Genomic DNA, 22,772 nt, shown 5'->3' with positions numbered 1-22,772 from the left:
AACTAAACACACTCAGTTCAATTCCTCTCTTTCAGAGCTAACCCTACAGGGAGGGTACACATGCTCTGGCAATGTCTCTCTCGTGCCTTATATCGGGCTGCCACTCACAGGGTGGGTAAGTCTACGTATTCAAGGGCAGGGGGAGTTAGCACCATAAGTTTGTTTTCTATGTCTGTGAGTCTATTTCCATTTTGTATATAGATTCATTTGTATTATTTTTTAGATTCCACATATATGCTATATAGTATTTGTCTTTCTCTGACTTACTTCACTAGGTATAATATTCTCTAGATCCATCCATGTTGCTGCAAATAGCAATAGTTCATTCTTTGTCATGGCTGAGTAATATTCCATATATATATATATCATCTTCTTAAACCAGCTGTCTGTTGATGGGCACTTGGGTTGGTTCCATGTCTTGGCTATTGCAAATAGTGCTGCTATGAACCTTGGGGTGCATGTATCTTTTCAAATTAGAGGGTTTTTTTTCCAGATATATACCCAGGAGTGGGACTGCTGGATCATATGGTAGCTTTATTTTTAGTTTTTTAAGGACCCTCCATACTGTTCTCCACAGCGGCTGCACCAATTTACATTCCCACCAATAGTCCTATAGGCAAGTTTCCTTTTTCTCCACACCCTCTCCAGCATTTATTATTTGTAGACTTTTTGATGATGGCCATTCTGACAGCTGTGAGGTGATACCTCATTGTGGTTTTGATTTGCATTTCTCTAATAATTAGGGATATTGAGCATCTTTTCAAGTGTCTGTTGGCCATCTGTATGTCTCAGTACTTTCTCTGATAATTGATCTTCTGGATAGAAAGGAGCAACTTGTCCGTTTACTATTTAATACTGAATCATCACTACTATTTATTTATTTATTTATTTATTTAATTTATTTATTTATGGCTGTGTTGGGTCTTCGTTTCTGTGCGAGGGCCTTCCCTAGTTGTGGCAAGCGGGGGCCACTCTTCATCGCGGTGCGCGGGCCTCTCACTATCGCGGCCCCTCTTGTTGCGGAGCACAGGCTCCAGATGCGCAGGCCCAGTAATTGCGGCCCACGGGCCCAGTTGCTCCGCGGCATGTGGGATCTTCCCAGACCAGGGCCCGAACCTGTGTCCCCTGCATTGGCAGGCCGACTCTCAACCACTGCGCCACCAGGGAAGCCCATCACTTCTGTATTTTAATTACCATCCCTTCATTGGCCCAGACTAATCTATGAATTTCTGAAATCCTACCGATTCCAAAACAACTAAAGAACTGTGACATAATGTTCCAGAACGTAATCAGACTGGGCACTGAGAAAAGCTTTATTTCTATCTCATGTGTCTGATAAAGCTGCCTGGGGCTTTGTACATAGGTGGGTGGGCTTGTTTTTTAAAGAAACAGAACAGCACGGCCAAGGTTACCTGGGAGAGCTCTAGCCCCAGCCCCACCATCTACTAAACACAGGGTTCTGCTGTGCAAATTCAGCAGCAGGACAAGTTCCTGAGCCTCTTTTTCCAAGCAGACTACCCAATCCTAAATCCCTCTTACAGCTACACAGGTAGAAGAGAAATTTAAAAAGAAAAATCAATCATAATCCGGAGAAAAGTACTACTAACAATTCAGTATAGATCCTTTGCATTTTTCTGTACTATGTGGATAGGTCACCGAATGACCTGTTGCACCTACTGCTTTACAGACCTCACTGAGTGCATCGCTGACGTATCAGCCATCACCGGGTCCACGTGGCTGCACAACGCTGCCTGGAGAGCCTGCGCTGACCGAGCAGCAGCAGCCGCGAGAGCCTGTGCCCGGCCCAGAGCGCCCTTTCCCTCAGGCCAACCTGAAAGGTGATTAGGGTTAGATCACTCACTCTTAAGTGGCATTCTGATGTATCACTCTTGGAGTTGCATGTTCTGAGCTATCTGGTAAACACTGTTTCTTTGGTTAACCTCCTGAGGTAACACCCCCTTAGCCAGACCCCTCCTAGACGGGTGTTTGTTTTGCTGTCGCTGCTTCTGCTAAAAAGTTCTTTTTCTATTAACATACCTATCAACCCTTCGTCCTGTATTGCAAATATTTCTCCAGGGTGTTGTTTACCTTCCGACTGTATTTATGCATTTATATATGTAAAAAATGTGGTACTTTGTATGTTTTCAAATCAGTTATTCCCATCACATTCTTTTCTTTTGCTGTCATGCAGTACCATTTAAGTTCCACATGCAATATGGATTTCATTCTACCACTGCATTTTCAGTTTCCTAGCAATGTCTTTTTTTCTCATCTATCACCCTTTTCAGTAATTCTGTTGCCTATTTATCCAAATTTGTTCTCTCCTCAGTATTTTCCAATCCTTTTTTTATGAATGTCATGATTTCATCTACTTTATTACAAATGCTAATCATTCTTGTAAAAAACGATTTGGAATGCCGCAAAGTATCATATTCAGAGACGCTCCTTCTCAAGGCACTGAAGATACTATTCCCTACTCCCCTAATTCTCCTCCTGTCTCACGACGAGCGTCTGTGGCACTTGTGCTTGGGCTATTATGGAGCGTCGGGAGACAGACTGATACTCACACCTGAAACAACTGAAAAAAAGGTCCATATACGGAAAGGTCTTGAAGACCCTGCACAGTGGACAACAAAAGGCAGCGAGCACCGAGAGGCAGGAAATACATGAGGCGAGCCCTCAACCACCCCAGCGCACTGCCCAGGGAGACTTCACAGACCGCAACACAGGGAGGGCAGATCCAGCACATCCTCACGAGGAGGTGATGGATCTGGGAGTCTGGGGAGACCGAGTTCTCAAGGCAGAGTACTAGATAAGAGAGAGCCGCACAGAAGGAGGACCCCACAGACATGCAGGGGCCCCCCAGTGATCAGCACAAGCTTATGAGGAACCTACACAAGGCTGAGGAAAGAAACACCCAAAAGCATTAGAGGGAATGATACCCAGGCTCATACAACAACTCCTGTTCTTGCCCACAAGAGTGGAAAACTCCACAACTCATGGGGAATTCAGGAAAGCACGCAGAAGGATCTGGTCTCACCTACTGAAGCTGAAAAAAGAGACCCGAAAGGATCAAACTACTTCCGAGGAACTTAACCAAAGGACAGAGCTCAAAAATATTTATAAGATACAAAAACAGCCAGCACCCAATGTCTGGCAAGCAATCTAAAATCATCAAGTATGCAAAGAAGCAAGATACTATGACCCATCATAAGGAGAAAAAGCAACCAATTCAAAGTGACCCAGAAATGACAGAGATGCTAGAATAAGTAGACAAGGACAATGAAACAGTGTTTATTACTGTATTCCATATGTTCAAGAAACTAAAGAATGGAGAGAAGAACCAAATCAAACGTCTGGATATAAAAACTACAAGGGGGCAGGAGGAAACTCTGGGGGATGATGAATATGTCATTATGTTGCCTGTGGTGATGGTTTCACAGGTGCATACATACCTCAAAACTCAGCAAATGTACACCTTAAATAGGTGCGGTTTATTACATGTCAATTATACCTCAAACCTGTCAAGAGAGAGAGACTGAGTTTCCTCGGGCCCCACTCTGTCTGAAAGGGATCTGCCTGTCACACGTCTACAGTTGAAAGCACGTGTACAGTTTGAGGCATCCAGGGCTCAGTGCATTCAATCAAAGCACTCACTGCTCCAAAGGCAAATATTCCTCCCTCCAATCTCCTTGTTCTCTAACACTGTGCTCTCAGCTGACAGCAGCAAATATAAAAATACAACTCTCAGTCTATTTTGCTGCTACAACCCTTCTCTGCGTCCACCTACAACACTTCTCAGAACGACCACACTACCCAGTGGAATGTGTCTGCATCCATTTCTCCTCCTCCTCCCGTTCCTCTCCAGGTATTTTCTGTAGTTACCAGTGAGGGGGGAGGGCAGAAAAGAGAATGAAAATGCTCGGTCTTTGAGACTAGAGGCTCAGAAGGGGCCCCCTTACCTCAGGCAGTCTCTGCAGGAATGTTGGAAGAGAAACCCTGGGTACATTTTTTTCTTTACCCTGGCTGTTATTGTTATTAGCAATCAGATATAGCGTTTAGCATTAAGTTGTCTTAATTTTCTACGTTTCATATTTTCACCTTTGTTTCTTAAATATTTTAGCAGGCAGCTGCTACTCATACATCATTTTGTACTACAAATATGAAATTGCTTTTACAAAGTCATAACTTTAGTTCCTCAAGCAAATAAGAACCAAGGGTCTGAACCATTTTTTTCATTCCTAACCTGTAGCTAATTTTTAATACTATTACTATGTGAATTATCTTTTAAACACATAACTATGAAACAACTACATTCTCAAGCTTATTTTTATTATTTTGGGGGGACATTTATCCAAATAAGTCAATGAGAAAAGAAGTTTTTATAGAAATAAATTTTATTAACAGACACGTTTTGCTATGCATCTATTTTATATAATATATCTACTTGAAATCTAGCGTATTTTTGAACCCCTTAGAGTACTTAAATTTTAGCTTGTATGAACTATGATCAGCTTAATTTAATCCCAATCTGTGCTTTAAACCTTATCTCATTCTATTTCCTTATGTATATTCTAGATGCCAACAGAAAAATTAAAAGTTAAAGTAATTGTAGCGGGGCTTCCCTGGTGGCGCAGTGGTTAAGAATCCGCCTGCCAATGCAGGGGACACGGGTTCGAGCCCTGGTCTGGGAAGATCCCACATGCCGCGGAGCAGCTAAGCCCGTGTGCCACAACTACTGAGCCTGTGCTCTAGAGCCCACGAGCCACAACTACTGAGCCCGTGAGCCACAACTACTGAAGCCCGCGTGCCTAGAGCCCGTGCTCTGCAACGAGAGAAGCCACCACAATGAGAAGCTTGCGCACCGCAACGAAGAGTAGCCCCCGCTCGCCACAGCTAGAGAAAGCCTGCGCGCAGCAACAAAGACCCAACGTAGTCAAAAATAAATAAATAAATAAATAAATAAATAAAATTTATATAAAAAATAAAGTGATTGTAGCTAAATTTGAATCCTTCTCTGAAGCTGTTTAAGCTGAAGCACACAATTCAACACGGGTGGCACTTAGTACACAAAACATCTTGTTAAAGGAAGAAGAGAAGAAAACGTCCATTCCTACCGCTTGCTAACGTCTCAGTTTGGTGTTGAAGATACACACAGTCACAGACTAACAGAATTCAATTAGAAAGAATATATGAACTTCATCTAGTCTTGCCCTTCAGGAAACTGTGCCTGAAAATCCTGGCTCAGGCTTCATGTTCCTCCTCTGTACCCCCATATGGTGAAATCAAGAAACACCCAGCCCACAGCAAATTCCTGATCTACAGCCCAATAACTTTTTTTTTTTTTAAAGTATAGTAGGCTAGTTTGGTACTGCTTATTCTTGGTGAACCCTTATTTGGATCCACTTCTAACCATCTTTGCTTAATTCTCCTGGTGATTATCTTCATCAAGTCTACACCAGGGGCTTCATTTTCAGGTGTACAGCTGAGGATGCAGGCCCTAGGCTGGGGTCCCTGAGATCACAGAGTGAGGAGGATTTTCTCTGCAGCTCCAGCACCCACACTGGAATCCCCCGTCTACCATTTGATTCTTCACCATGGGCATGTATCACTGCTTAAACATTTCCAAATATACCCAAATATGCTAGATGAAACTTCCAAGGGATGCAAGGATAGAGATCTACTGTCATTACTATGGCTTATAAATGTGCTCAGAAGGTAAGAGGAAACATCACGGACCTCGCCTGCCTAGGCCAACAGTCTATATGCTCTCATAACAATACAAAGGCTCTCTAACCAGAGTCAAGTCTCAAACTTACAGCTCTATTCACTCCACTCATGTATGGAATCTATGTATTTTAAATCATATATGTATTTCCCATTGTCATAATCTAGTCATAAGTCTAATCTCTCAAAATTCTGATTCTCATTTTGGTTCCAACTACCTTTCATTAAATTTCCAGATTCACTTTGTTGTTTTTTAGGGGGTGGGAGTTGAGGAGAGACTGATGGAGACATGTAACGTTAGACAACGCTCATGGTTTCCTGTGAATATTTTAGTACCTTTTCTCCTGCGAATATTCCAGTACTACCTCTACCCAGCTGCTTCTGTTTGCATCACAGAGGCTGTCTGCTATGATTTTTAACTATGCCTGTATTGTCCGGTCCTTGAAAAGTAAATTTAACACCCTCTCCAGCAGGTCAACGAGTCTACTTCAGAGGATATGCCTCACAGGTTTCCAAAGGAAACCTGCCAGGAACTGACTTTTCTTAACACAGAATGTAGTCTAAGAAGCCAAAACCCAGTTCTTTAACACCATATGCAGTCGGCTGAACTGTAGCCCCAACAAAAGACATGTCCATCTGGAACCTCAGAAGGTGACCTCATCTTTACAGATGTAATTAAGAAAATGGTCTCGAGAAAAGACCATCCCGGATTAGGGTGGACCCTAAATATAATGATGAGTGTCCTTAAAAGAGACAGAAAAGGAAACAGAGACACACAGAGACAGGGAAGTAAGGACAGGCAGCAACTGGAGTTATACTACCAAAACCCAAGAGACGCCAGGAGCTACCCGAGCTAGGAATAGGACGGAAGGATCCTCCTCTAGAGCCTTCCAAAGAAGCACAGCCCTGCCAACACCTTGACTTCAGAATTTCTGGCCTCCTGAGCCCTACAGAATAAATTTCTGTTGCTTTAAGCCACCAAGTCTGTGGGAATTTGTTACAGCAGCCCTAGGAATCCAATACACCATCTAAATCACAAGTCACCAAACTTTTCTGTAAAGGGACAGAGAATAAATATTTCAGGCTTTGCCCTCTACACAAGTCTCAGTGGCAACTGTGTAACCAAATGGGTGGGGCTACATTCCAATAAAACTTTATTTTCAAAAACTAGCAGCAGGCCACATTCGGCTCATGAGCTGTAGTTTGCTGACTACATAACCTACATGACATCTAGTCAGCTAAATATCACCTATCATTTAAATGATCTAAATCCTATCTATTTTTCATATCATGTCTTTCAAATTTACAACCATGCTCTGGAGGATAAGAAATTCCAATTATCTACCCAAGTCCTATAGATTTATTTCCAGAATTTAATCTCGAGATACATTTCAGGCTTTTTCTTAAAAATCCTCCACAAATCCACAGGGAGTAGGACTGAGGGTCTGACGGCCCTTCCCTGACTCTCCCTGCGTGCAGGGAAGTGAGTACACGAGGCAGCAGCAAACCTCCCCACACCCAGAGCAGCCCTCACAGCTGCGCAATCAGCCTTCAGCAGGCAGCAGCTCATTACCTTACCAGCATTCTCCTTCCCGTACAGGAGAACGTGATTCCCTGAGCTCGCCAACGCCTGCTAATTTTCCTTCGATAAATAAATATCTTCTTGTGTCTAGAACCACCCTCTGTAAGACCCCTTTATTGTTTAATCAGTTTGAAGTGTGTTTTCTCCTCTTATTTCATTATCGCATTCTTCTACTTCATTTATCTTTATCTTGATTTCCTCCCAATGCTATCAAACACATCTTTCTTCCCAAATTATTTTTCCTCCTTTTTCCCAAAGCTTCTCTGATTTTAGCAAGCCAGCATATACTAAAACGCCTCAAGCTGTTTTACCCTCTCCTCATAACTCGTAATCCTCCTTAGACAGGAAAATAAACATAACACATACCCTGCACAGCACTGCAACTGTTCTTCTGTGTCCATACTGTTAGGCTCGCTAGATGAATACTGCTTTATGCATCCTTCTGCAATGCAGCTCTGTTAATTCCGGAAATTTCCACAGTAAACGCAATCTGTCAGTTGCCATGGAAACTGCCTGCTTCCTGGCACTACTAACAAAATGAGTATCTTTGCTAAGACTTAAGATGAGGCAAAAGGAAAAACTGAAAAAAGAAAGATTTCTAGAAGAATCGCTCAAAGACTCCAGAGATAAACTTTCAAATTTTGATATCCATATTCAGTGAACAGAAGGTATTAATTGTACAAATCTGCAGTATTTTGAAGTAGTATTGATTTATGAAGTAGAAAGCACTTTTTCTTTAATCAACCAGGAAGACAGTAATAGAACACACGAACATTCACGTTTACATCTCGCTGCATATTCCCTAAGAGCTGATGTTTCCCACCTATGCTCAAAGCATACCGCTGAAATGGTTCTTCTGGCTGTGCTTCTTATAGAAAAGGTTAGGAAAGCTGCCCTAAACCAATAGGTTACAAGTTTCCATAAGATCCTTTCCCTATTTGGGCTCCAATCTGCACTGGTGGCTAAAACCCCATCCCCCCAAGTATTACAAGAAATCAGAGTAGTTTAAAAGGGCATCTCAGGAGTCATCACTAGCAAAGCAGCCTTACCAGTACTCTCAGAACATTAGACCTAGTTGACCACCCCCCCACCCCCGCCCTCGGAAACTATGCTCGGTTCCCATGACATCACCCTCTATGGATTTGCTTCCTACCTCTCAAACGTCTTTCCTATCCCAGCCTGTTGCTCCTCTTGTATCCAGCCTCTGAACGTCAGATTTCCTCGGGGTTCAGCCCTGGACCCAATGGTCTCATCAAGATACACTCTCTTCCTAGACAATGTTATCATCTATATGCTGACAACTCTCAACTTTTTATCTCCAATCTGTACCCTTTTCTTTGCACACCAGACTCTCATTTTTAACACCAGAGTATGTGTCATGTTTATTTCCTTGACATCTCTGATAGGATATTTCACAGGCATCTCACACTTAACACGTCTAAAACTTAACTCTTGCTCTTCTGTGCTCCCTTGTCCACTGAAGCTCCAGACCCATCCAGTGGTCCCCCATCAGTAATGGCAACTGAACCCATCATTCAAGCAGGAATTCTGGAAGTCACTATGAATGCCTTCCCCTCTTCACAACCCACATTCAAATTATTACCAATTTCCGTGAATGCTGCCTCCAAAAATCTCCGGAATCTGTCCATTTCCCTCTGCCTCCACTGTCATCAACTCAATGTCATCACCACCCATATATTTCAGCTACACCACCACAGCCTTACTGGGTCTCCCTAATTCTATTCTTGCCTCTCTCCAGGGCATACCCCACACAGCAGCCAGAATCATCACTTTAGAACGTAAATCAGATCATGTCACTCACCTGCCTATAACGTGCCACAGCTTCCCACTACACTTTGTACATCACCCCAACTCTGCCTACAAGACCCTGCATCATCGCCCATGACTGTCTCTCCACCCTTACTTTAAATCCACTTCTCCTTCCTCATTCAATTATTCTCCACTCAAACTGGCATTCTTTCAGTTCCATAAAAAGCTGAACCTTTCGCACCTTGATATCTCGAAACTTCAAATACATGCTATTCCCTCTGCTTGGAACACTCTTATCAGCCCCTTCCCCAAACCTAGTAAAAAGCTACGCAAGCTTAGAAGCCTTCCATGGCTATCTCTTCACCATCTCCACTCCAAATTAGGCCCCTCTTTCATTCTTTCATGGCATCGGGTTATGTCCTTCAATAGCAGGTATACTAGTTATAATTTCATTCATTCATTCATTTGCTGAATGTCTGTGTCTACCTCTAAACCTTAAGCTTCATGAAGCAGCACTCACATCTCTTTTTCTCAACATGAAATACCCAGTGGCCACCACAGTACCTAGTAGATGGCAGACATTCAATAAACAGTTGCTGAACATATGACAGAACACCTATCGGGTTGCTTTGGTTTCTGACAGCTGTCAGTCGCTCACCAAACTCTGACGCACTCCCTGGGCTCTATGAGGTATCCCTATATCCCTTCCCTACATTCCCCTTTTCTGCACCCATTGAAACCCCAAGCTAAGGAGGAACACGTCTCTTGTATCTGACTTCTGCAGCTCCTCCATCAGGAGAGGCAATGGCAACCATCCGGGTGTACCTGCAATGCTCTGTGTGTCAGTGGTCCTCAACCAGGGGCAACTTTGCACCCCAAGGGTCTGGAGACATCTTTGGTTGTTACAACTGAGGGAGGGGGGCGCTACAGCATCTAGCGAGTAGAGTCCAGAGGTGCTGCCAAACATCCTACAACACATAGAACAGCCCCTACAGCAAGGAGTTATCCAGCCTAAAATGTCAATGGTGCCAGGGCTGAGAAGACACAGCTGTGCCTTCCAAGTCTCCTAACATAGGAGAAAGGCCAAAAACTGTCAATCTATAATCATTAAACATTTTTTAATTTAAAAAAAATGCAACATTTCACTAACACAAAGTTATTCTTAAAACATTGTCTTTAATTTAAAAATGAAAATAATCTAAATTGGCTATAAAATGCAATGAAAGGTACACAACTGACTGAAAAATAGGGTATGTGCTAATTTAGAAATATCTGCAAGATGTACTATGTGAAAAAAAACAAGCTACAAAGCAGTCTATAATAAAACTACTTTATGTATAAATATTTTCATGGTTTTATATAAACTATCACGTATTTTGATATATGAACAAGTTTTTCTGCAAGGACATATTATACTTTATAATAAAGTCGTATCTTCAGAGAGCGATATTAAGGACATGGAGCTTTTTATTTTAGAACTTTCCATACCAACTGAATTCTCTTACTAGAAGCATATATTACTCATTTTTTAAAGGGTAACATCAATTATGTGGACAGTAAAATTATGGGCCATTTTGGTTTTCTTCTTTATACTTTTCTATATTCAAAAACAGAAAAGAGAGGAAAGACAGAAAGAGAGGGAGGGAGGGAGGGAAGCAGGGAGGGAGGGAAGCAAACACCACCAGTAAATGTGCTTTTAAAAGCACAGTAGGGGGCTTCCCTGGTGGCGCAGTGGTTGAGAATCTGCCTGCCAATGCAGGGGACATGGGTTCGAGCCCTGGTCTGGGAAGATCCCACATGCCGCGGAGCAGCTGGGCCCGTGAGCCACAATTACTGAGCCTGCGCGTCTGGAGCCTGTGCTCCACGGCAAGAGAGGCCGCGATAGTGAGAGGCCCGCGCATCGCGATGAAGAGTGGCCCCCGCTTGCCACAACTAGAGAAAGCCCTCGCACAGAAACGAAGACCCAACACAGCCATAAATAAATAAATAAATAAATAAATAAATAAATAAATAAATAAATAAAAATAAATAAATAAATAAAAACACAGTAAAGACAACATGTCCCTGCACCTTATAACTTAAGGGTACACCACACCTCATGTGACTTGATGAATGTTCCAGATTAATCCTCAAAAGCAACCTGATAACCTTCTTTAACTTTTCACTCTAGGTCTCTTTCAAACATCATGACAAGGGAAACCAAATGGGCAGAAACAAAATTTGTCACAGGCACAGCAGCCAAATCCAATAAAAACACAGGGTTCATATACTTATCAAGTGACTGATGAAACACAGAGGTGCTTTGAGACCAAGAACAGAAAGCCACAAGTACTGTTTAGTGAAAGTAAATAATATACTCATAATTTTTATCATTATTGTTCTGGCCTTTTCGTAATTGAAGTACCATTTTCATATAGTGAAATGCACAAACCATTAAGTATTGCGTTTGATGAGTTAGCAAACACGTACACCCTTATATCTCACAACCCTAACAAGATATAGGATGTTCCATCACCCTGGAAAGTTCTCTTCAGCCATGCTTTTCAGTCCCCTCCAGAGACACACGCTGTCTGATTTCAGCCACCATAAATTAGTTTTGCTTCCTTCAGAATTTCATAGATACAATCAGATGGTGTGTTGCGTCTGGTCTCTTCTGCTCAGCCTTTTCGGTGATTCATCAATGTGACTGTGGGCATCAGTACTTTGTTCTTTTTTACTGTTGAGAATTTCATTGAATTATATACCACAATTTGTTTATCCATTCTTCCATTATTAGACATCTGGGTTGTCTCTGGTTTGAGGGCAATTACAAATAAAGTTTTTAATGAACATTCGCATGCAAGTCTTTCTGAGGACATTTTCATTTTGGGTAAATAATAAGGAGTAGAATTCCTGAGTCATGGGGTAGATGTATGTTTAACTTTATAAGAAACTATCAAAGAGTTTTCTAAAGTGATTGTACCACTTTCTACTTCCCCAACAATATGTGAGAATTCCAATTACACCCTATACTTGCCAATATACTGCATGGTCTTTTAAATTTTATGCATTCTGACAGTATGCATGGTATTTCCTCGTGGTTTTAATTTGCATTTCCCTAATTAATGATGTTGTTAAGCACGTTTTTCATGTACTTATTATCCATCCCTATACACTTTGGGGAAATGTCTGTGAAGTCTTTAACCCACATTTTTCTTTGTTTTGTGTTGTACTTCATTATATTTACTAAAGTTCTTTGTCAGATATATTAACTATGACTATTTTCTTCCAGTATGTAGCTTGCCTATTTATTTTCTTAAGAAGCTTCTGATGAGCAGAAATTTTAAATTTTGGTAAAATCCAATTTATCGTTTTTTAGTAGTTATTTCTTTCTTTGTCCTGTCAAAGAAATCTTTCCCTTATGCCAGATCACAAACTGACTTGGATATTTTCTTTTATAAGCTTTATAGAATTTTTCCTCATAGATCTATGACCCATCTCAAACTACTTTTTGCGTATGGCATAAAGTAGGAATCAAGATTTACTCTGTTCCATTTCTTCTTCCAGTTGTTCCATCACCATGGAAATTCTCTCCTTTTCACCACTGAAGTGTATAGGCAGCTGATCAAAAATCAGTGGATTCTATCCATTCCTCTGTTGATGGACATTTAGGTTGCTTCCATGTCCTGGCTACTGTAAACAGAAGATGCAGTACATATATACAATGGAATATTACTCAGCCATAAAAAAGAACAAATACTGCCATTTGCAGCAACATGGATGGACCTAGAGATTGTTATACTGAGTGAAGTAAGTCAGACACAGAAAGACAAATATCACATGATACTGATTACCTAAAAAAAGGGGTACAAATAAACTTATTTACAAAACAGAAGTAGAGTCACAGATGTAGAAAACAAACATAGCTACTAGGGGATAAGGGGGGGAGGAATAAATTGGGAGATTGGGATTGACATATACACCCTACTATATATAAAATAGATAATAAGAACCTGCTGTCTAGCACAGGGAACTCTACTCAATACTCTGTAATGGCCTATATGGGAAAAGAATCTAAAAAAAAAAAAAAGAGTGGACATAAGTATTGATGTACGTATAACTGATTCACTTTGCTGTACACCTGAAACTAACACAACATTGTAAATAAACCATACTCCAATATAAATTTTTTTTTAAAATGGATTTTATGTTTGTCTACCGGACTTTCTGTTCTGTTGATCTATTTGTCTATCCTTAATGTCCTTCCACAAAGCCCTAATTACTGTAGATTTATAGCAAACCTTGAAGTTTAAGTCCTCCAACTTATTCTTTTATAGTATTGCTTTTGGCTATTCTAGATCCTTTGCATTTCCATATAAATTCCATGTATTTAGGTCTTTAAGTTCTCTCAGCAACATATTATAGTTTTGTAGTTTCAGTGTAGAAGTCTTATGCATTTTTCACTAAATTTATCACTAAGTATTTTATACTTTTTCATTCTCTGACAATCATTTTTTCAATTTCACTTTTCAGGTGTTCCTTTACTAATATGTTTTAAATTGATTTTGTAATAATGATCATGTATCCTGCGACCCTGCTAAAGTCACTTAATTCTAATGTTTTGTAAATTAACTAGGATTTTCTACACATGTAGTCATATCATCTGCCAAAAAAAAAAAAAAAAAGACTGGTTTGCGCTTTTTTTTTAGATTTATCATTTATTTATTTTATTATTACTATTACTATTATTATTATTTTTTGGCTGCGTCGGGTCTTAGTTGCGGCATACAGGATCTTTGGTGAGGCATGAGGGATCTTTCACCGCGGCATGCAGGCTCCTCTCTAGTTGTGCGGCAGGTTTTCCCTTCTCTACTTGTGGCGCGCGGGCTCCAGAGCACGCAGGCTCCAGTGGAGGCGCTCGAGCTCAGCAGTTGTGGCGCGCGGGCTCAGCTGCCCCGCGGCATGTGGGAGCTCAGTTCCCTGACCAGGGATCGAACCCACGTCCCCTGCATTGCAAGGCAGATTCTTTACCACTGGACCACCAGGGAAGTCCTATGGTTTGCTTCTTTCTTTCCAATCTTCGTGTCTTTTAATTCTTCTGCTTACCTCATTGCACTGGCTAAGACCTCCAGTATAATACTGAATAGAATTGGTGGGTACAGATATTCTTGTCTTATTACTAATCTTGGAGAAAGCATTAAGTCTTTTGTCTCTAAGTATGACATTAGCTATAGGTTTTTCATAGATGTACTTTGAACAGCTGAGAAAGTTCCCCCTCTTTTCCTAGTTTAATGAGAATGTCTATAATGAATGGATATTGAATGTTGTTAAATGTTTTTTCTGCATCTACTGAAATGATTATGCCATTTTTCTCCTTATTTTATTAATGCAGTGAATTATATTGATAATTTTCAAATGTCAAATTAAGATAAATCCCACTTGGTCATGACATATTATCCTTTCTATATGTTGTTGGATTCAATTTGCTAATATTTTGTTGAGGATTTTCAAGTGTATGTTCATGAGGGACAGTGGTCTGCAGTATTTTTTTAATAATATCCCTGTCCAGTTTTGATATCAGGGTTACGCTGAACTCATAAAATGAATTGGGAGATGCTCCCTACTCTTCTATTTGCTGAAAAAGTTTGTGGAAGCTTAGTCTTATTTATTCCTTTAATGTTTGATAAAATTTACCAGGAAAACCATCTGGGGCCCCAAGTTTCCTTTGAAAGTGAAAGTTTTTCACTCTAAATCCAATTTTTAACAGATATGGGATATTCAGATTTTCCATTTCTTCTTGGGTTAGTTTTTATTATTTATGTCTTTCAAGGAATCTGTCTATATCATTCAGGTTATTAAATTTATTGGCATAAAGTTACTTATTATATTTCCTTAGTATGCTATTACTGTCTGTGGGATCTGTAGTGATTGCCCTCTTTCATTCCTGACAATGATAACTTGGGCTTCTTCTTTTCTTTCATCTGTCTCGCTAGGGGTTCATCACTTTTATTGATCTTCCCAAGAAACAACTTTTGAATTTGTGACTTCCTCTATTATTTGTTCATTTTCTATTTCATTAATTTCTGCTCTTATCTTTATTATTTCCTTTCTTCTACTTACTTTGGATTTAATTTGCTCTTCTTTTCCTAGCTCCTTAATGTTGTTATTCATTACTCTGTCTAGTGATTCTGTGTTTGTGCCTTGCCTAGGCATTTAAATATTTAGGAACACTGTTATAACACTTTTTCTTTCTTTCTGATTCATTTAGAATCTGTAATCATTCTCTCAATTGAGTTTAATTCATGCCCATTTCTTTTTCAAAAAAGGACACTGGGTAATTCTCCAAAGGAAAAAATCAGGCACCTCTTCTTCACCTCACTGTGAGTATCACCAAGCAAATCACAAAGCTTCCAATCACCTTTTGGTTGCCTCTTTCATGCATGTGTGTGTGAGACAACCAAGGATCAACCAAAGACAAACAAAAAGTGAAAATACATATGAAGCTGAAGGAGAAAAAAAGTTAAGGAAAACAGGGACTCAAACTAAGAGGTCCAAAACCTAAAGTGGAGTTTCAGCAGGAGAGCTACCAGAAAGGTGAAAATCAAAAGAATAGGAGAAAATCAAAAGAATAAAAGAAAAATAAAGCATATATCCTAGAATGAAAGATAGTGGTTTCTAGTTTAAGAGAGCAGTGAAAGGAAAGAAAGGAAGGAGAAGAGAAAAGGAAAATAAAACCAAAGCAGATTTCTGACACTGGGGAAAAGACAAAATCCTACAATCATCCACAAAGAAAAAAACAGGTCATATTCCAAAGTTCAAGAAACACAATGGCATATAACTTTTTAACAGCAATCCTTGAACACTGGAAACATTGGAGCAACGCTTTCAAAACTCTGAAGAAAAATGTCTACCCCAGAATTCTATAGTCAATAAAACTACTAATCTATTAAGAGGGTTAGATAAAGGCATTTTCAGACATGCAAAGACCCAAAAACCTTACTTACTAAGAAAAAACACTTATCTTAGGAAACCGTTAGAAGATATACTCCCCCAAAATGTGAGAGAAAAACTGAAAGAGAGAGAGAAAGAAAGAGAGAAAGAGGAAGAAAGGAAGAGAGGAAGGGAGGAAGGAAGGAAGGAACGAAGGAAGGAAGAAAACATGAAATCCCCGAAACAGGGAATCAAATTCAGGAGAGTAACATAGGCATTCACAAAACAATGGCACCAGCCATAAAGTGCAACCACTCCAGAATACAGCAAAAGTGCTGTATACATGGACAGATGACTCTAGAAAAAAAGAACTGAGTGATCACCTAAGTAGTTAATTATGTGGAGAGGAGATTCACAGTGAACCATTAAATGAGGCAATTATTAACTCTGGGGCAAACACATTTGTTCAAGAACAGTAATATAATTATACTGTGACTCAATTTTAAATAATAATAATAAGAAAGAATACTCTGAAAAGAGATGATGTTTCCTTTAAATGGTAGAATTCCTTATTAGTAGACAGAAGTTTCCAGAAACATGTCTACATTACAAAGGCAAAGGACTTCTATAACATTATAAAGTAAACCAGAACTCAAAAACTTGCTGCCTGATTACAAATGGTTGGAAAACTCATCTAAAGCAAAGCAACCGGACATTTCTTTAAAGAGCAGAACTTTGCAGTACTACAGGTAAAGAACTAGGGATTATATATTTTAACGTCTAAAGCTCCGATTCGAGAATCAAGATGACGTAAAACACCAAAACTAAGTTCATTTTCGGGAGACAAGCAACTCAACAGCATTTATCACATTAATTTCTTTAAATAAATATTTCAGAATTAACATCCAATACCTGAGTCCAGCTGGAGGAGAATTATACTAGTGACTCTCCAAGGGTGGAGGGCCACATAGAGAATCAGCTCAGTCATATCTAGTACCACTGCCCTCCAAGTACAACCATCAGGTGCACGGAGGTGGAGTGTGGAACTGAAGGAAAGATTAAATACCTCTGAACTTTAAGAATGCAAGTTTTGAAAGATTATCTCACACAGCAGCATTATTCACTGTAGTCAAAAGTCGGAAACACCGAAATGTCCATCAATGGATAAATGGATAACAAAATGTCATATATACATACAATATAATTCACCCTTAAGAAGGAAATTCGGACACATACCAGAACACAGATGGAGAGTGAGGACATGCTGAGTGAAACAAGCCAGTCACAAAACAACAAGTATTGTATAATTCCACTTATATGAGGTACCTAGAGTAATCAAATTCACAGACATAAAGTAGAATGGTGGTTACCAGGGGCCAGAAGAAAGAGGAATGGAGAGTTAGTGTTTAGTGCATACAGAGTTTCAGTTTGAGAAAATAAAAGAGTTCTGGAGATGAATGGTAGCGATGGATACACGACAACATGAATGTACTTAATGCCACTAAGCTGTACACTAAGAAATTGTTAAGATGGTAAATTTTATGTTATGCATATTTTGCTACAGTAAGAAAAAGAAGTTTGCTGCAGTAAATCTAAACCAGCCCAAAATAAGTAAATTACCCCACAGAATTTGACACATTTGGCCTTTTTAAATTTGGGGTACTCATTTGTACCTATAAATATTTCTACCATAAAATTACTGCCATTATGTGAAAGGGCTCCACCATAGAAATGTAGAGATTCCAAATGACTATGATTACATTAAAAATTTCAGAGACAGAAAAAAAAGTTTTAAGCTCAAGTAGACTAATGGTTTTCACACTCAGGAACTGACCAGAGATGTCCTGGGACTATTCTGAGGAATGAATGTAGACAAGACAACAGAGCTCTCTCCCACCTCCACAAACAGCCTGTCAGGCTCATGCACAAGATTTTATTTCAAGAAAGGAGCACAACACTGGCTTGATTCATATTCATTCCTATTCATATTCATTTTCTCTCCCCCACCCCCCGCCCCGCCATTCACCATACAAAATAATGAAAGTCACTACCCTAATTCAATGCCTGAACTAAAATCAGAGTTAAGTGACACACTGAAGGTCACAGAGACCGTGATGACGCTGGGATAGAAACCAGGACGCCAGTAGTAACAAAACAGTTAATCCAAGATAATAAGTTTAAAAGATAAAGCTTCCACAATTTAACTAGCAATAAGTGTCCACGTAACTTATAATTACTGTTCTGTGTTTTAAGATGATGCTCTACTGAGTAGGCTCATCGTGGAATTAAGAATACTAGTGATTAGGCTTCCCTGGTGGCGCAGTGATTAAGAATCCGCCTGCCAATGCAGGGGACCCCGGTTGGAGCCCTGGTCCGGGAAGATCCCACATGCCGCAGAGCAACTAAGCCCACGCGCCACAACTACTGAGCCTGCGCTCTAGAGCCCTCGAGCCACAACTACCGAGCCCACGAGCCACAAGTACTGAAGCCCGCATGCCTAGAGCCCGTGCTCCACAACAAGAGAAGCCACTGCAATGAGAAGCCCGCACACCGCAACGAAGAGTAGCACCCCACTCACCGCAACTAGAGAAAGCCCACGCGCAGCAACAAAGACCCAATGCAGCCAAAAATAAATAAATAAATAAATAAAACACTAGTGATTAACTGGGGACTTCAAAACTTCTTTTAAAGCTACCTCCTAGATGTTCTATGGCACAACTGAGCCTTTTTCTGTTCAAATATAATAAAGATAAATGAGATCCTCTTGGTCTCAACAAAACAGAGCCCCTTAAATTTACAACATATGGTTCCCAAATGTTTAGCTTAAGCCCCCAAATGTATCTTTACTCATCATTATTTATTTCCAATGTTAGCTTTTAAGCTGGTGGTTCTTCTTGTACAATCCTGATACGTTATGAAGATAAAAGGGCTGTTCTTCCAGAATAACAATCGTATTTGGTGCATTCTAAATGATTCAGCACACTGACAGCACTCACACATCACTCAGCGTGATGAAAGCACAGAACACAGCCGTGGAATATCTACTTCTGTTCAGGTCAAATTTTATATACAGAACATGATTTTAGCACAAGCCTGCCACATTTATAAGAATACCCTTGGGGTATCAAAAAGACATATAGTGCCTAGTATAATCCAATCCTGATGGAAATGTCAAAAGTAGCCAAACATTTTTTTCCTTTCGTCTTTCCTTGCACTCTTTAGTTTTACAGCTTAATCTTTCATTTAAAGAGCCAAATGGCAAAATGCTAACATTTCTTACATCTAGGTAGCAGGTACAAGAGTCTCTAACACTCACTTTTTCGTGTGTTGGAAATACTTATAATTTTAACCAATGATAATTAAAAACCAAGGTTTCTTGTTCAGGTTGTCTCCTCACTCTCTAAGGACTCACATGAAAAGAATGATTTTTTTTTTAAAGGAAATAAACAATAAAGAAACAGAGATTTAGACAAATTTCTGAACACCTGAAAGCAGACAAAAATATCTAGACAAAGCAAAACTAATAAATTCCAAGGGAAGGAACTCTACAGTTTCAAAAACTTGTCAGCCAAGTGCAGAGTAAAACCTTGTTTAGCTCCTGCTTCAAACTTGAAAAAAAAAACAAAGTGATGAAGTAATCTATAATACTTATTTGATGATATTAAAGAATCATTTATCCTAGTAGATATAATGATAATATTATGATTGTGTTTTTAAAAAGGAGTCCTTGTCTTTTAAAAACACATCCTGAAATATTTATAGATGCAATAATATGTCTGAGGTTTGGTTAAAACTAAGGAGGGTAGAGGAATAGACAAAAATAATATTGGCCATATTAACTGTTGAAGCTGCTAAAGCTGACTGATAAATATATAGAGATTCAGCTACCACTCTCCAGTTTTGGATATATTTGCAACTTTCCATAATAAGGGGTTAAAAAAAATAGCAATAGAGAAAACTAGCACCCATAACACATGGTGGGAGGGGAGCATGCCGCCGAGACGAGAGATAGGTAATGGTCCCAACAGAACCTTAGAGAGGATTCATAGCTGGAAAGTACAAAAGCCTGGAAATGGAAGAGCGATTAAAATTCTTTCCAGAAGAAAGGTTTACTCAGCTCCTCCTTTCCTTTCCACCTGCCCCAAAATGAAAAGAGAGCATGTCTCTAAAGAAAACAAACATGCTATCTGGAAAAAACAATGCCTCCTAGGGCAAATATTGGCCTACTCATTATGGCATCTAGAGTATTCCTGGCCTAACAGCCAGCACTCAAACCATTCACAGAAAAGTCAAGTCAAGCCCACCAGTTGGCTGCCTCTAACCAGAGCTTCCAATAAGTCTTCTAATTTCCTCATCCTCAACTATCAGTGGACAACCGAGAACTACTAGACATGTGGAAAAAAGCTAACACAAAGGAGAAAGACAAAGATAAAAGACAAAGTGACCCTTGAGGAAATAGATTACCTAAAGGATAGAAAAGAATTTTTAAATTCCAGACTTTACATCCATAAATTAAGAACAGGATACTAAGAAAAAGCCAGAATCAACTCTTAGAAATAAAAAATCAATTCCCTAAATAGAATATTCTATCGAAGGGTCAGGAAATAAAGGAAATCTCCTAGAATATAAAGCAAGAAAACAAAGAGATAGAAAATATAAAAGTCAAAGACCGAGAGAATTCAGAGATACAAAAACCAAATAACACACATTTCAGGAAGAAAGACTAGGAAAAACATGAAGGAATCTATCAAAAGAAAAGCAGCAGAAACTCTCTCAGAAAAAGATACGTGACTCTTCAAACTAAAACAACTCATCCGGTACACAGAAAGATGCTCCAAACCTAAGCATTTTCTCATATAATTATAGAACACCAAGAATAAAGGCAAAATGCTGAAAGTGAGAGAGAAATAGGTAATCTATAACTAACATCTCCACTACGATGAAACAGATCTACACATGGTCCCCAAATTTAGCTTGCGATGACACTCACCAGAATGCCATTCTCCCCTCTCTCCACCTAACCTCCTCTACGGGGCTTTCAAAGTCCAGTTCAAACCTTGTTCCTTTGTGAAACTTTTCACCAAGCTGTTTATCTGAAGTGCTCTTACCCCTCCTGCACCATTCATCTGACTTTTGATCTGTATCACCTTATGCCTTACTTCTTGAATTTCTGTCTTCTTGAAAGTTTATTTAAACTGCTATTTCTCAGAAAATAAGGACACTGTCTTAATCTTTTTTTTTTTAATCGTCCACAGAATCCTGCACCCAGTAGACATCAAATGTCAGATGGATCTGAAACTAGTCCCTGGGACATAACTTCATTAGTTACTTATATTTCATCTTATCTTTTCCTAAACTCATTTAAAAAGTTTTATATTTATATCTATAACTAAAGTTCAAGAAGAACTGAATGCAAGGAAATTTTAAAAGGAGGAAACACATATAAATGGCATAGAGGTATCTTTTTCAAAGCCTCCACCTACTGCAAGTTATATCTTCTAATTGCAAACTCATCCTAAGCAGTGATCAACAGTGGTTTTTAGTGCCTGATAGTATTCAATACACAGGAAGAATACAGAGGATCCCTGTGGAAGGCGGTGGGAAGGTAGAGAAGATATGCTGCCCTAAGCAGGGAAGCAACTGTCTCTGAAGAGTATCAATACTAGTAGTTGCCTATTCCTGATCCAGATAACAGACCAGCGCAATAATAAAACTCAAAGGCAGGGTCTAAAACTTTTACATACTAGAATCAAACTCCAAAGATTCTATCACAAAGATGTCTATTACTGTGTCCTCTCAAACTTTTAACACCTTCTGGGAAGAGATAAATAAGAAACCTAGCTGGTTACAGGATTATTATGAAGTAGTTTTAAAAAAAGAAAGAAAGAAAAAACAAACAAAAAAACCCTGATAGACTCAAATTTTGGAAGAAAGCTTTTTCTTCACCACCCGTTTACTGTTTAAAAAAAAAAGATTCTGTCCATGAATTCCCCTAGACATGAAGTAAGTCTAATGGGAAGAGAGTACAAATATGTAAATGTTTTTCTAGTTCTAAATGCAAATCAGGTTGTCTTTCTCTTTGTCCAAGGGGGCTTTTAAAAAAAGAAAGAAAGATTTGTTAAGTTTGGCGATTACTACATATCCTTCTTTTTTAGACTTCAAATGTGTGGTTCAGCTGGCAACCAAGGTAACAGAAATGGAATATGTTCAAGAATTAGTTTTGTACTAGCTTTCACTAGAAATTCTAGGAAATGAGGAAGGAGGTTCTTTTAAGGTTCTTTTAAGTTCTTTTGTACTAGCTTTCACTAGAAATTCTAGGAAATGAGGAAGGAGGTTCTTTTAACAGTGTTTCCTTACTGCTGGAGCTCTGACTAATTAAGCAGTACTAAGAGTTTCCTTCCTCAATATGTTTCAGAGAAGGTAACAAGGTTGAGCTCTGACAAGAAGTCTCATTGTGAACAGCAGTCTAATAAAGCTGACAGACACCACTCCCAGGCAAATAAACTGCGACTCAGTTTTCATTGAAAATCTCTTTCATTCCCCTTTAGGTGATAGGTGTAAGCATAAGAGAGTACCACACGTACATGCTGCTTCCTTCTAGACACTGATGTTTTAAAAATAAAATATTTTCAGCATTCCTACTGCAAGACAGTCTACCTTCTACCAATGTGTTACTGTTTGCAAATACAATGTATGCTAAATGTCAAACAGCAATAAATGTGCCTCTTTGGGAAGAATAAACGTATCTGTAGTCTAACAAAGTTTGAATACAAATTGCTGAGGA

General features: G+C 39.4%; 1 protein-coding gene across 5 annotated transcripts in view; it reads right to left on the bottom strand.

Moving 5' to 3' along the window:
* The window catches only part of MAP2K4 (mitogen-activated protein kinase kinase 4), a 104,153-nt gene that overhangs the window by 49,681 nt on the left and 31,700 nt on the right, over nucleotides 1–22,772 (bottom strand). The gene's annotated exons all lie outside the window — the stretch shown is intronic.

Source organism: Balaenoptera borealis (assembly GCF_965194805.1).
Source record: "Balaenoptera borealis genome assembly, chromosome: 20".
In the NCBI taxonomy this organism is placed as follows: Eukaryota; Metazoa; Chordata; class Mammalia; order Artiodactyla; family Balaenopteridae; genus Balaenoptera; species Balaenoptera borealis.
Note: the sequence above shows the minus strand (reverse complement) of the source record. Positions and strands in the feature narration are given on the sequence as shown.